The 12,611-nt window shown below is 43.5% G+C and overlaps 1 pseudogene; it reads right to left on the bottom strand.

The window, feature by feature from the left end:
- Window positions 1-12,611, bottom strand: part of LOC137654100 (uncharacterized) — a 119,640-nt pseudogene that overhangs the window by 68,882 nt on the left and 38,147 nt on the right.

Below are 12,611 nucleotides of genomic sequence, written 5' to 3'. Positions count from 1 at the left end.
CATAATTAAAACTTTTATTAGTTTTTGTACTGATGTTAATCCTATTTTCAATATAATAATAACTAGAAAACTATATAGAGTGCTACCAAGTTAATTAATCATCTCAACTCGAGAAGATATTACTGAAAAGACGAAAGACGTACCAACACCTGGATCTGAGAGATTTAGATCCAAGAACATGTCAAGAGCATTTTTCACTGATACAACATGGATTGGTATAATTTCACACTAATGACCGCAACAATGACATACAATAAGGGCGACAATAACACACAATCAGATCTACTGAGGGGTCATGGTTTTTCTGGAGTATTATAAGCTGATTTTGGAAGAGAAAAGGAGAGCACATTTCAAGACTAGCCTGAATAGCTACTTTAACCCCTTTGCTACTAGGCCCTGGATTCGTTACTGGAGCTCTATACAAGATTTGTCATCATCAGATATAGTCGCTCATTTATCCTTTAATAAGCTACCTTTCCATGTTTATTTATTTTACTGCTGATAACAGAATAATGTTTTTCCAAGTTTGCTTTATTCTCCAATGTATTTCACTCTAAACACCCAAAATGTTTTTCCATTCATTGGTAAGTGGTTACAGAATAATTTTGAAAAAAAAAAAATAGTTTTATGTAATTATCTCTGAATAATGGTAAAGGACTGATTTTGTGTAAAAAAAATGTTAGTTTCATTAGTAAAATAAATTTTTGAATATACTTACCCGGTGATCATATAAGCTGTCAGCTCTGCTGCCCGACAGAAAAACCTAAGGACAAAATACGCCAGCGATCGCTATACAGGTAGGGGGTGTACATCAACAGCGCCATCTGTCGAGCAGGTACTCAAGTACTCCAAGTAAACACAGAACCAATTTTCTCCTCGGTCCACTGGGTCTCTATTGGGGAGGAAGGGAGGGTCCTTTAATATATGATCACCGGGTAAGTATATTCAAAAATTTATTTTACTAATGAAAATAACATTTTTCAATATTAAACTTAGCCGGTGATCATATAAGCTGATTCACACCCAGGGGGGTGGGTAGAGACCAGCATTATATGTTTACATTTAAGAGCTAAGTATTTTGTATTTCATTTTAGCAGTTATTCAAAATAACAAACATAAAATAAATAAGTACCTGGTAAGGAAGTCGACTTGAACAATTACTCTGCCTTTTTAAGTACGTCTTCCTTACTGAGCCCCGCGATCCTCATAGGATGCTGAGCGACTCCTAGGAGCTGAAGTATGAAGGGTTGCAACCCATACTAAAGGACCTCATCAAAACCTCTAATCTAGGCGCTTCTCAAGAAAAGAATTTGACCACCCGCCAAATCAACCAGGATGCGAAAGGCTTCTTAGCTTTCCGGACAACCCAAAAACAACAATAAAAAACATTTCAAGAGAAAGATTAAAAAGGTTATGGGATTAGGGGAATGTAGTGGTTGAGCCCTCACCCACTACTGCACTCGCTGCTACGAATGGTCCCAGGGTGTAGCAGTTCTCGTAAAGAGACTGGACATCTTTAAGATAAAATGACGCGAACACTGACTTGCTTCTCCAATAGGTTGCATCCATTATACTCTGCAGAGATCTGTTTTGTTTGAAGGCTACTGAAGTTGCGACAGCTCTAACTTCATGTGTCCTTACCTTCAGCAAAGCATGGTCTTCCTCATTCAGATGGGAATGAGCTTCTCGAATCAAAAGTCTGATATAATAGGAAACTGCATTCTTCGACATAGGTAAAGAAGGTTTCTTAATAGCGCACCATAAAGCTTCTGACTGCCCTCGTAAAGATTTAGTTCGTCTCAAATAGTACTTAAGAGCTCTAACAGGGCATAAGACTCTTTCTCGTTCATTTCCGACCAAATTAGAAAAGGCTTGGAATATCGAACGATTTAGGCCAAGGACGAGAAGGAAGCTCGTTTTTGGCTAGAAATCCAAGCTGTAAGGAACATGTAGCCGTTTCAGATGAAAATCCGATGTTCCTGCTGAAGGCGTGTATCTCACTGACTCTTTTAGCTGTTGCTAAGCAGACGAGGAAAAGAGTCTTCAAAGTGAGATCTTTAAAGGAGGCTGATTGTAGTGGCTCGAACCTTTCTGACATAAGGAATCTTAGTACCACGTCTAAATTCCAACCTGGTGTGGCCAAACGACGCTCCTTCGAGGTCTCAAAAGACTTAAGGAGGTCCTGTAGATCTTTGTTGTTGGAAAGATCTAAGCCTCTGTGACGGAAGACTGCTGCCAACATGCTTCTGTAACCCTTGATCGTGGGAGCTGAAAGAGATCTTTCCTTCCTTAGGTATAAAAGGAAGTCAGCTATCTGAGTTACAGAGGTACTGGTTGAGGATACTGATACCGACTTGCACCAGCTTCGGAAGACTTCCCACTTCGACTGGTAGACTTTAAGAGTGGATGTCCTCCTTGCTCTAGCAATCGCTCTGGCTGCCTCCTTCGAAAAGCCTCTAGCTCTCGAGAGTCTTTCGATAGTCTGAAGGCAGTCAGACGAAGAGCGTGGAGGCTTGGGTGTACCTTCTTTACGTGTGGCTGACGCAGAAGGTCCACTCTTAGAGGAAGTGTTCTGGGAACGTCCACTAGCCATTGCAGTACCTCGGTGAACCATTCTCTCGCGGGCCAGAGGGGAGCAACCAACGTCAACCTTGTCCCTTCGTGAGAGGCGAACTTCTGCAGTACTCTGTTGACAATCTTGAATGGGGGGAATGCATAAAGGTCTAGATGGGACCAATCCAGAAGAAAGGCATCTATATGAACTGCTGCTGGGTCCGGGATCGGCGAGCAATAAATTGGGAGCCTCTTGGTCATCGAGGTTGCAAATAGATCTATGGTAGGTTGGCCCCACAAGGCCCATAGTCTCTTGCATACATTCATGTGAAGGGTCCATTCTGTTGGGATGATTTGACCCTTCCGGCTGAGGCGGTCTGCCATGACATTCATGTTGCCTTGAATGAACCTCGTTACTAGAGACAGGTTTAGATCTCTTGACCAGGTGAGGAGGTCCCTTGCGATCTCGTATAACGTCATCGAATGAGTCCCTCCTTGCTTGGAGATGTACGCCAAGGCTGTGGTGTTGTCGGAGTTCACCTCCACCACCTTGCCTAGAAGGAGAGACTTGAAGCTTCTCAAGGTCAGAAGAACTGCCAGTAGCTCCTTGCAGTTGATATGTAACGTTCTTTGATCCGCGTTCCACGTGCCCGAGCATTCCCGACCGTCTAATGTCGCACCCCAGCCCGTGTCCGATGCGTCCGAGAAGAGAACGTGGTTGGGGGTCTGAACAGCCAGTGGCAGACCCTCTCTGAGGTGAATGTTGTCCTTCCACCAAGTCAGTGAAGACTTCATCTTCTCGGAAATAGGGATCGAGACCGCTTCTAGCGTCTTGTCCTTTCTCCAGTGAACAGCTAGGTAAAATTGAAGGGGTCGGAGGTGCAGTCTCCCTAAGGCAATGAACTGGTCCAGTGATGAAAGCGTCCCTATCAGACTCATCCACTGTCTGACTGAACATCGGTCCTTCTTTAGCATGTTCTGGATGCATTCTTGGGCTTGACTGATTCTGGGGGCCGACGGAAAAGCCCGAAAAGCTTGACTCTGAATCTCCATTCCTAGGTACACTATAGTTTGGGATGGGACGAGTTGGGACTTTTCCATATTGACCAGGAGACCCAATTCCTTGGTCAGATCCAGAGTCCACTTTAGATTCTCCAGACAGCGACGACTTGACGAAGCTCTTAGAAGCCAGTCGTCCAAATAGAGGGAGGCTCTGATGTCTGCTAAATGCAGGAATTTGGCAATATTCCTCATCAGTTTCGTAAAAACAAGAGGCGCCGTGCTTAGGCCAAAGCACAGGGCTTGAAATTGGTATACAACCTTCCCGTAAACGAACCTTAGAAAAGGTTGGGAATCTGGGTGGATGGGGACGTGAAAGTAAGCGTCCTTGAGGTCTAAAGAGACCATCCAGTCTTCCTTCCTGACCGATGCTAGAACCGACTTTGTCGTCTCCATGGCGAACGTCTGCTTTGTGACAAAGACATTCAGAGCACTGACATCTAGCACCGGTCTCCACCCTCCTGTCTTCTTCACGACTAAGAAGAGACGGTTGTAGAAGCCCGGGGATTGATGGTCCCGGACTTTGACTACCGCTCCCTTTTGTAGTAAGAGAGACACCTCTTGTTGCAAAGCTAGTCTCTTGTCCTCCTCTCTGTACCTGGGAGAGAGGTCGATGGGAGTTGTTGCTAGAGGGGGCTTGCGCAAGAATGGAATCTTGTACCCCTCTCTGAGTAACTTCACAGATTGTGCGTCTGCGCCCCTGTTCTCCCAGGCCTGCCAGTAGTTCTTGAGCCTGGCTCCCACTGCTGTCTGAAGAAGGTGGCAGTCAGACTCTGCCTCTAAAGGACTTGGAACCTTTCTTCTTGCTCCCACGTTGACCTTCGGCACGAGCACCTCCTCTGCTGGAGGCTCTGCCACGAAAGGGCGGAATGAACCTTGACGCTGGAGTATCCATCCTGGGTCTAGACACGGAGGGCAAAGGGGTGGCTTTGCGTGCGGATGACGCAACCAGGTCATGTGTGTCTTTTTGAATCAAGGAGGCAGCAATCTCCTTGATCAACTCCTCAGGGAAGAGGCACTTCGAGAGAGGAGCAAACATAAGCTCCGATCTTTGACATGGGGTTACTCCAGCTGACAAGAAGGAGCAAAGGTGTTCCCATTTCTTGAGGACCCCGGAAACGAAAGAAGCCGCAAGCTCACTAGAACCGTCCCGTATGGCTTTGTCCATGCAGGACATTATGAGCATGGAAGTTTCCTTGTCAGAAGGGGAGGTCTTCCTGCTCAACGCTCCCAAACACCAGTCCAAAAAGTTAAAAACTTCGAACGCTCTGAATACTCCTTTCATCAGATGGTCTAAATCCGAAGGAGTCCAACAAATCTTGGAGCGTCTCATGGCCAGCCTGCGGGGAGAGTCTACAAGACTTGAGAAGTCGCCCTGGGCAGAGGCAGGAACTCCCAAGCCGAGAACTTCTCCCGTGGCATACCAGACGCTAGATCTGGAAGCAAGCTTGGCAGGGGGAAACATGAAAGCTGTCTTCCCAAGTTGCTTTTTGGACTGCAACCAATCTCCCAGCACTCTTAAAGCTCTCTTGGACGAGCGGGCGAGGACGAGCTTCGTAAAGGCAGGTGCGGATGACTGCGTGCCTAAAGCGAACTCAGAGGGAGGAGAGCGTGGTGCTGCAGACACAAACTGATCAGGATATAAATCCTTGAACAGTGCAAGCACTTTCCTAAAGTCCAAGGAGGGAGGCGTGGTCTTGGGTTCGTCGATATCCGTGTGCGGGTCGTCAAGATGTGCAGCGTCGTCATCATCAGAGAGTCCATCGTCTGAATGTTGAGGAGGAAGCGGCAAAGGAGTAGGAATCAGCTGGTCGGCTGAGTCCGGCAGCACGGGTGCATGCGTGACTACACTGGACGCAACGTCATGGAACTGTTGGTCAGTCTGTGAGCTGGCAACAACCATAGCTGTGTGGGGACGCAAAGCTTCTACTCCTGACTGTCTAGTCTGCTGCGGGCGAGTAGCGGTAACCACAGTGGGTTGCGGAGGTTGACGCACAGCGTCAAAACAAAGCAACTTAACTCCACCCTCCTGTTGTTGTGGTAACTCACGAACGTCAACGGAGGGTTCCGTGCGTCGGTGAACGTCAACGTGCGGCTGGCAGGGTACACTGCGCATGGGTGGTGAGACCCTCACAGCTGGAGTGCGGGAGAAGGTAGCCTCAGCGTCTACTGGACGCACAACCGTGGTTGGTTGTAGGCTAACGGGTGCAGCGTCAACCTTCTCCGCACGATACTCCTGCATAAAAGATGCTAACTGTGTCTGCATAGACTGTAGCAAAGACCACTTAGTGTCTACAGCAGCAGGTGAGGCAACAGACGGTGTTACTGCCTGTTGCGGTACCACTTTGCCTCTCTTAGGAGGTGTGCAGTCATCGGAAGACTGCAGCGAGTCCGAACTGACCCAGTGGCTACACCTGGGCCGTTGGACTTGCGCGGAAGGGACCTTGCGTTTGAGAGGCCGTGAGACCTTGGTCCATCGTTTCTGGCGTGAAACCTCTTCCGCAGACGAGGAATGAACGGGCTCTCATGTCTTCTTGTGGGTGGGGCGATCTTGGCAAGATACGTCCGAAACCACGGAGGGAACGTCTGTCCGCTGATTAAAGCCTGTCGAACCCTTTGGTCATACGACATTGCTTCTCCCCTGGGCTTGGGAGCTTGCAAGAGGTCCCGGACTGGGAGGACGACAGGCACGAACAGACGCACCCTCATGCGCAACACTAACACTTTTCACAGCACTACCACTCACTTCACTTCCCACTGCACTCTTACCCTTCAACTCCCTGACGTCTGCCATGAGTTGGTTGCGGTCACTCGCCAATGACTCGACTCTCTCACCCAGAGCCTGGATGGCACGCATCATATCTGCCATCGAAGGTTGTTGAGTGCTAGAAGGGGGATCAGGAGTAACCACTACAGGGGAAGGAATAGGTTGTGGGGCATGGGGAGAGGAAAAATCAACTGAGCGAGACGAACTCCTCCTGACTCTATCTCTCTCTAGCCTACGTGAATATTTCAGAAATTCGAGAAAATCGAATTCCGAAAGCCCAACGCATTCCTCACATCGATCTTCCAATTGACAGGTTTTACCCCGACAATTGGAACAAATGGTGTGAGGATCGATAGAGGCCTTCGGAAGACGCCTTGAACAGTCCCTAGCACTACACTTCCTGTATTTGGGGACTTGAGAAGGGTCAGACATCTTGAATTAGTCAAAGGGGGAATTCAAAATCTATCCAAGTCGTCAACAAATAATCCAAAATTCAATCAAAGAATGCAAGGAAGTATTGAAGATAACCTCTGCAAAGCGAAAGCTAATAACTAGAAATGAGTACTTCACCAAAACTGTGAAAATCAATCCAGTAAGCAACAGCGTATTTAGTAGGTCTTGCCGGTGGCACGACAGAGAGAAAATTGGTTCTGTGTTTACTTTGAGTACTTGAGTACCTGCTCGACAGATGGCGCTGTTGATGTACACCCCCTACCTGTGTAGCGATCGCTGGCGTATTTTGTCCTTAGGTTTTTCTGTCGGGCAGCAGAGCTGACAGCTTATATGATCACCGGCTAAGTTTAATATTGAAAAACACTTTATATTTATTGAAGAGATTGTTATTCTGTTATAATTCCACTATAAATAGCCGTCAAAAGATATAAAACTACTTGTTAGTACTAATGAACTTTACGTTGTACAGAAATGTCATGAAAATATCTTTTTTTTTTTTTTTTGACAGTAAATATTATACAAGTCATAATTATAAGGTATGGTTTGTGTAAAAAAAAAAGTTATGTATTTATTCAATGTCTATGTTATTCCGTAATTATTCCATGATAGATAGCCGTCGAAAGATATAAAAATACTCGACAGTAATAATGGAATTTACGTTATACAGAAATATAATAAAAACAGCCATTCCTTTCCTCTGACACAAGAAGTATTCTATGACGATTGCAGAAGTATTGATTTGAAAGCTCAAGATAGAGACAACTGGTGAAATCTAACCGAGGCCCTTTGCGTCAATAGGCGTAGAAGATGATGATGATGATGATTCAAGTAAAATTACACCACACCACACTATTTATTCATTGGAATCTGATAAATGGAAAGGGAGTGGACTGTTACCATCATTATATCAGTGTGTTTGAAAGAGCACGATATTAATCGACATTAATTCGGAAACTTTATATTTACTGTACTACTATAGACCAAAATAAACTATAACAGTATTGATGACGGTCTCCATCTGCTAGTTCACATCATCAACGATAGGGCACACGCCCGCTAATTTAAAACCGACAATTGCTGACAAATTCTAAATAATATTTAATGAATAAATAAAGCTTGACCATTGGATTCCAGTTCATCGGGCTTGTCGAAATATTGAGTGATGGTTAAAAGGAATTTTACTGTTCACCTTACATACACTGGATTAGGTTCTTTTAAAGTGTCAAACTGTAAAGACCACCAAATCATTAAAAATTTCAGTTACAAGGGAGCTTAAATTCCTAAAGCAACAACCTGTATTGTCTTCTGTACTAAAAAAATTAATGCATGAATCAAATTTACCTTCCAGGATACTTTATAGCATACGACGCTGCTAGAAAGTCACCAAAGGAATGCCCCAACAAGATGAATTTATTAAGATTCATTTTCTCCCTCCAGGCTTCTATTGAAATTATAAACTCTCTTTCTGCCTCTATGGGATCTTTGGAGAATGCTGGGCGCGAGCTTCGACCAAACCCTGTAATAATGAAATGCAGATAATGAAAATGGCTTTTACAATTTCATAAATAACTGCTAAAAGATGAAGTACAAAATTTGTAGTAATTATAATAGCTTTCACTATCACTTATTAAAAAGGTACAAACATTCACATGGAAGAAGCTTAAACGGCCATCAGTTATCAAAGCAAGCCCTATTACACAGCATACATATAGGTAAAAAAAATTAACACAAAAGATACTTTGTAAAAGGTGTTTTCATAATAAAACTAATATCAATAACCCTTACATGAATATAGTAATTTATCTAGCCCTGAATCAACATTGACAACCCTGCTACTTCCTATTATATCCCCCCTTTGGCAACACTGGCAGCAGAGCTGACTGCCCATTCACTTTGCCAATCAGTTGTGAACTAAGGGATGTGGGGAAGGATGGGTTGGACTAGCTAAAATATCCAAGTAAGTATCATTATTTTTATTACTAAAAATACCAGAGTAGTAAACATTACCTTAGGGTAATTTATCTAGCTGGATTATCTACATTAAAGTGGAGGATAAACCAAGATAGGCGAATCAAAGTATCATAGTTACCTTAAATTTACGTAAACCTAAGAAACAGCGGATTCATAAAACTTTCCAATGCCTCAAGAATTATTCTCAAGAGAGTATTTGTAATTTGATGATGAAATATCCACTTTGAAAGGTATTTTAAACACTGATAATATAAGTTCTCAAGGACAAATTTTGACAAATGTTTTAACCAAATGTATTGATAAATGTGCTCCAATAGTAACAAAAGTAATCCCCCACCCCCCTAAACCCTGGATAACAAATATCAAACAAAATATAACAATAAGAGATGAATTGCCAAACGATATCAAGAAGGACAGGAATAATACAATATTGAGACAATTTTAAAGAGAAAAAGAAGGAAGTAAAACTTGAAATGGATAACAGTATGAAACAACCCTACAGGAACAAACTTAAAAGTAATAAGAATAACTTGCGTACTTCCTGGCAAATAGTAAGTTCAATTCTGCCCAATAATACTAACAAAGAATCTCAAATAGAAAATGAAGATTTAACTAACAGGGCAGAGAAATTTAATGAGTATTTTGCAAATGTAGGAAGAAAGACATATGAGAGAACGCAATAAGAACTGGCCAGGATGAAAGAACGCAATAAGAACTGGCCAGGATGAAAGAATGCAATAAGAATTAGCCAGGAATAATACAAGAGCACAAACCGACGAACTAAATACATTCCCAAACAATCAGTTATATTCTTTTAAACCATCACCTGTTGACTGTGATACTGTCATTTTAGTCATTAGTTCTCTCATACCACTACGTTTTATAAAAAATACTAAATATTACAAATTTAGAAATAATTTGTATTTTTCCTAACATACAAACCTGGAGCTATTTATAGGGGTATTACTTTCAGCGCAGCTGAAAGACGAGCCATGATAATTTTAGTGAGGGATAACTAGCCCAACCGCTAGTTGGCGGGTGGGGATTGGGGTAGACCGGCTACCCCGCTCACTCACACCTCTCAGCTGGGTAACCACTTTTCTTTATGGCAGGACTTCTCGGGGGACAGGGTGGCGAGCCAATTTGTATAAATAGCTCCAGGTTTGCATGTTAGGAAAAAATACAAATTATTTCCAAATTTGTTATTTGTTCCGACACAGATACAAACCTTTGCTATTTATAGGGTGACTTACTCTTAGGAGGGAGGAAGTCCTCACCAACTGGCCTTGGTCATGACCCGGGATCCTCTCTATTTCGATCTGTGATCGATAGTAGAAGGGACCCTACCCTTGCTAAAATCAAGGGCCGATATGAGGTAATGCACTGATAGCGGCCTGCAGAAGCTTGTGTTTGAGTGGAACTAACAGTGTGGCTTGTCTTTAACATAGGAACTCGAGTACAGAACCTATTGTTCTTAAAGACTTACCCAATACTCTCCCTCTAAAAGGTATTGGGGACGTAACAAAGTATTCTTCTATACTTAGGAGGCACAAGGGAAATGGGTCTTACCTGCAGCGAGGTGAGGTCAGCTATGCTGAGGCTTGTGGAGCTGTTTTCCCCAGAGGGGAGAAGGTGAAAGGAAGAAAGGAGCCAGGCATTCTTACTCATTCACCTCAGACTAATCCGGGTAGCCTCAGCCCTCAACCCTCTGCTACTTGTCCATCAAGGAGCCTGAGGTGTTTAGACCATTTGTTGTGCAACCACCACAGGACCAATGGAAAAGGTCTCCGTGTTCTTGTGGGTTACGTCTTTGCAGGTAGTAGGCCGTGAAGGTCGATTGACGCTTCCACATGCCCACCTAAAGTATCTGCACCACAGAGTAATTTCTTGAACACCAGGGACGTAGCAACGCCAGTGACGTTACGAGCTCTGGGTCTTAGGATGGAGGAGAGTCTAGATTAAGAGTAACCTCAATTGCCTTCCGATCCCAGAGGGGAAGGAAATCCTTGAGGTCCTCCTCTTGACCCCGTGCTGGTCAACAGTGCCGCCGCACGGGGGCAAGCTGGTATCGTTCTTTTAAGGTAACCCCACAGACTCCTCACTGGGTAAAACCCCAGTTGATGATGGGTTTCCGGTTACCGAACGAAGACACTTTATTCGAAATGGGCTGCACCTTAGGTACACCACACTCGGATTTGAGTCTTGGCAATCCACTCAGGGACGTCGCTGAGGATTACTTCTCCCCGTCTCCTAGGGTAGGAGACATCAGAGGTTGGATCATACAACACACTAACTCTCTTGGTCAAAAGCCCAAGTGAGTAGAAAGGGCGTCTTCCATGTAAGGAAGCAAACTGCTGCTGGACCTAAGGTTCATAGAGAGGGGCCTTCAGAGACTGAAGGACCCGAACCGTGTTCCCTGGAGGAGGTTGAGATCCGACAGGGGACAAGTTATATCACACTTGCATAGGTAAAGGCATTGATGGGAGAAAATCCCCTTCCACGACATCAGTCACAAAGGACCGAACACTTCGCCTGGAAGACCGACACTGAAAAGTGTCTGAGGTGCCTATGTAATAGTTAGTTATTACATGTTTAAAACACATGACGTAATATGTCATTGTGGAAGAAGAAGCTAGCGTGAGATTTGCTGTGATCAGACGAAATCATAACAGGATGCACTTTGCATCTCTCAGCAATGTAACATTTTTTTGAAGCATAAACACAAATGCATACCGTGTGAAAGATTGTGTCGCCACCGGATGCAGGTGTCTTCCTAGACTAATATAAAGTTTATATATTGTGTTTAAATGCTGAGACAACTAAATATACGATATCTGTGATATCAATATTTTAGGCAGTTCGTATCTATACTTCACCTGAATTGGTCATCCGACCAAACCGGCTATACTCCAGTGATGGAGATGTTAAACACTTGTTTTTAGAGAATAAACCATTTTAAAGTTACCATGCTTGACTTTATTTCAAGACTCAACATCTCAAACAACACATACTCAATGTGTGTTAATAACAGTAGCACACTAATAAATGGTGGCAGCGGTAAAACTCTAAGAATCAGAGAAAGATCTTCAAGAAATTAACAATAAGACTGTAAGAATTAGAGGAAGATCTTCAAGAAATCAACAATAAAGCTGTAAAAACCAGAGAAAGATCTTCAAGAAATCAACAGTAATGAATCTACAATTTTGACTAAGTATCATAGTCCATCGAAGAATAAAACATTTAATGAATGTTATACATACAAACTGATGAACTGGATCTTCAATCAACATCCTAGGAAACCCAAGGACTGACGTTCAACGCTTACAAAACATATCCAGGAAGCACTACATTCAACGGAAATTGGACCGAAACATTCACCCAAACATCAAGAGAGAGAGAGAGGGAATCGGACCGACACATTCACCCAAACATCAAGAGAGAGAGAGAGGATATGACGACATCACACAGAACCATATAAAGCTAAGTACAATTTTCTTATTCATTTCAGTTTGGGCAGTGAAGTGTAGTTATCACGAGTCGTTAGTCGATTATTACCGGGGCGAGTGGTTTGCTAATCTTTTATTTTCCTTTCATTAAAGGAAACTGTGTTCAACTCTGAATTCTCAACTAGAATTTTTCTCTCTCTGTGCTAATTCCGTTTTCTTTCAGAAATTCTTGGGAAATGTCTTGGGATTAGTAGCATTGTTTTGGGGAATTTTGTTATAATCTTTATCATTGGGTGCTTATGCGTTTACGCAGTGGACGTCTGTATTCATATAGATATTTTCATAGAATTGCAAGGGGTCGA

Source organism: Palaemon carinicauda, chromosome 15 (genome assembly GCF_036898095.1).
Source record: "Palaemon carinicauda isolate YSFRI2023 chromosome 15, ASM3689809v2, whole genome shotgun sequence".
Taxonomy (NCBI): Eukaryota; Metazoa; Arthropoda; class Malacostraca; order Decapoda; family Palaemonidae; genus Palaemon; species Palaemon carinicauda.
Note: the sequence above shows the minus strand (reverse complement) of the source record. Positions and strands in the feature narration are given on the sequence as shown.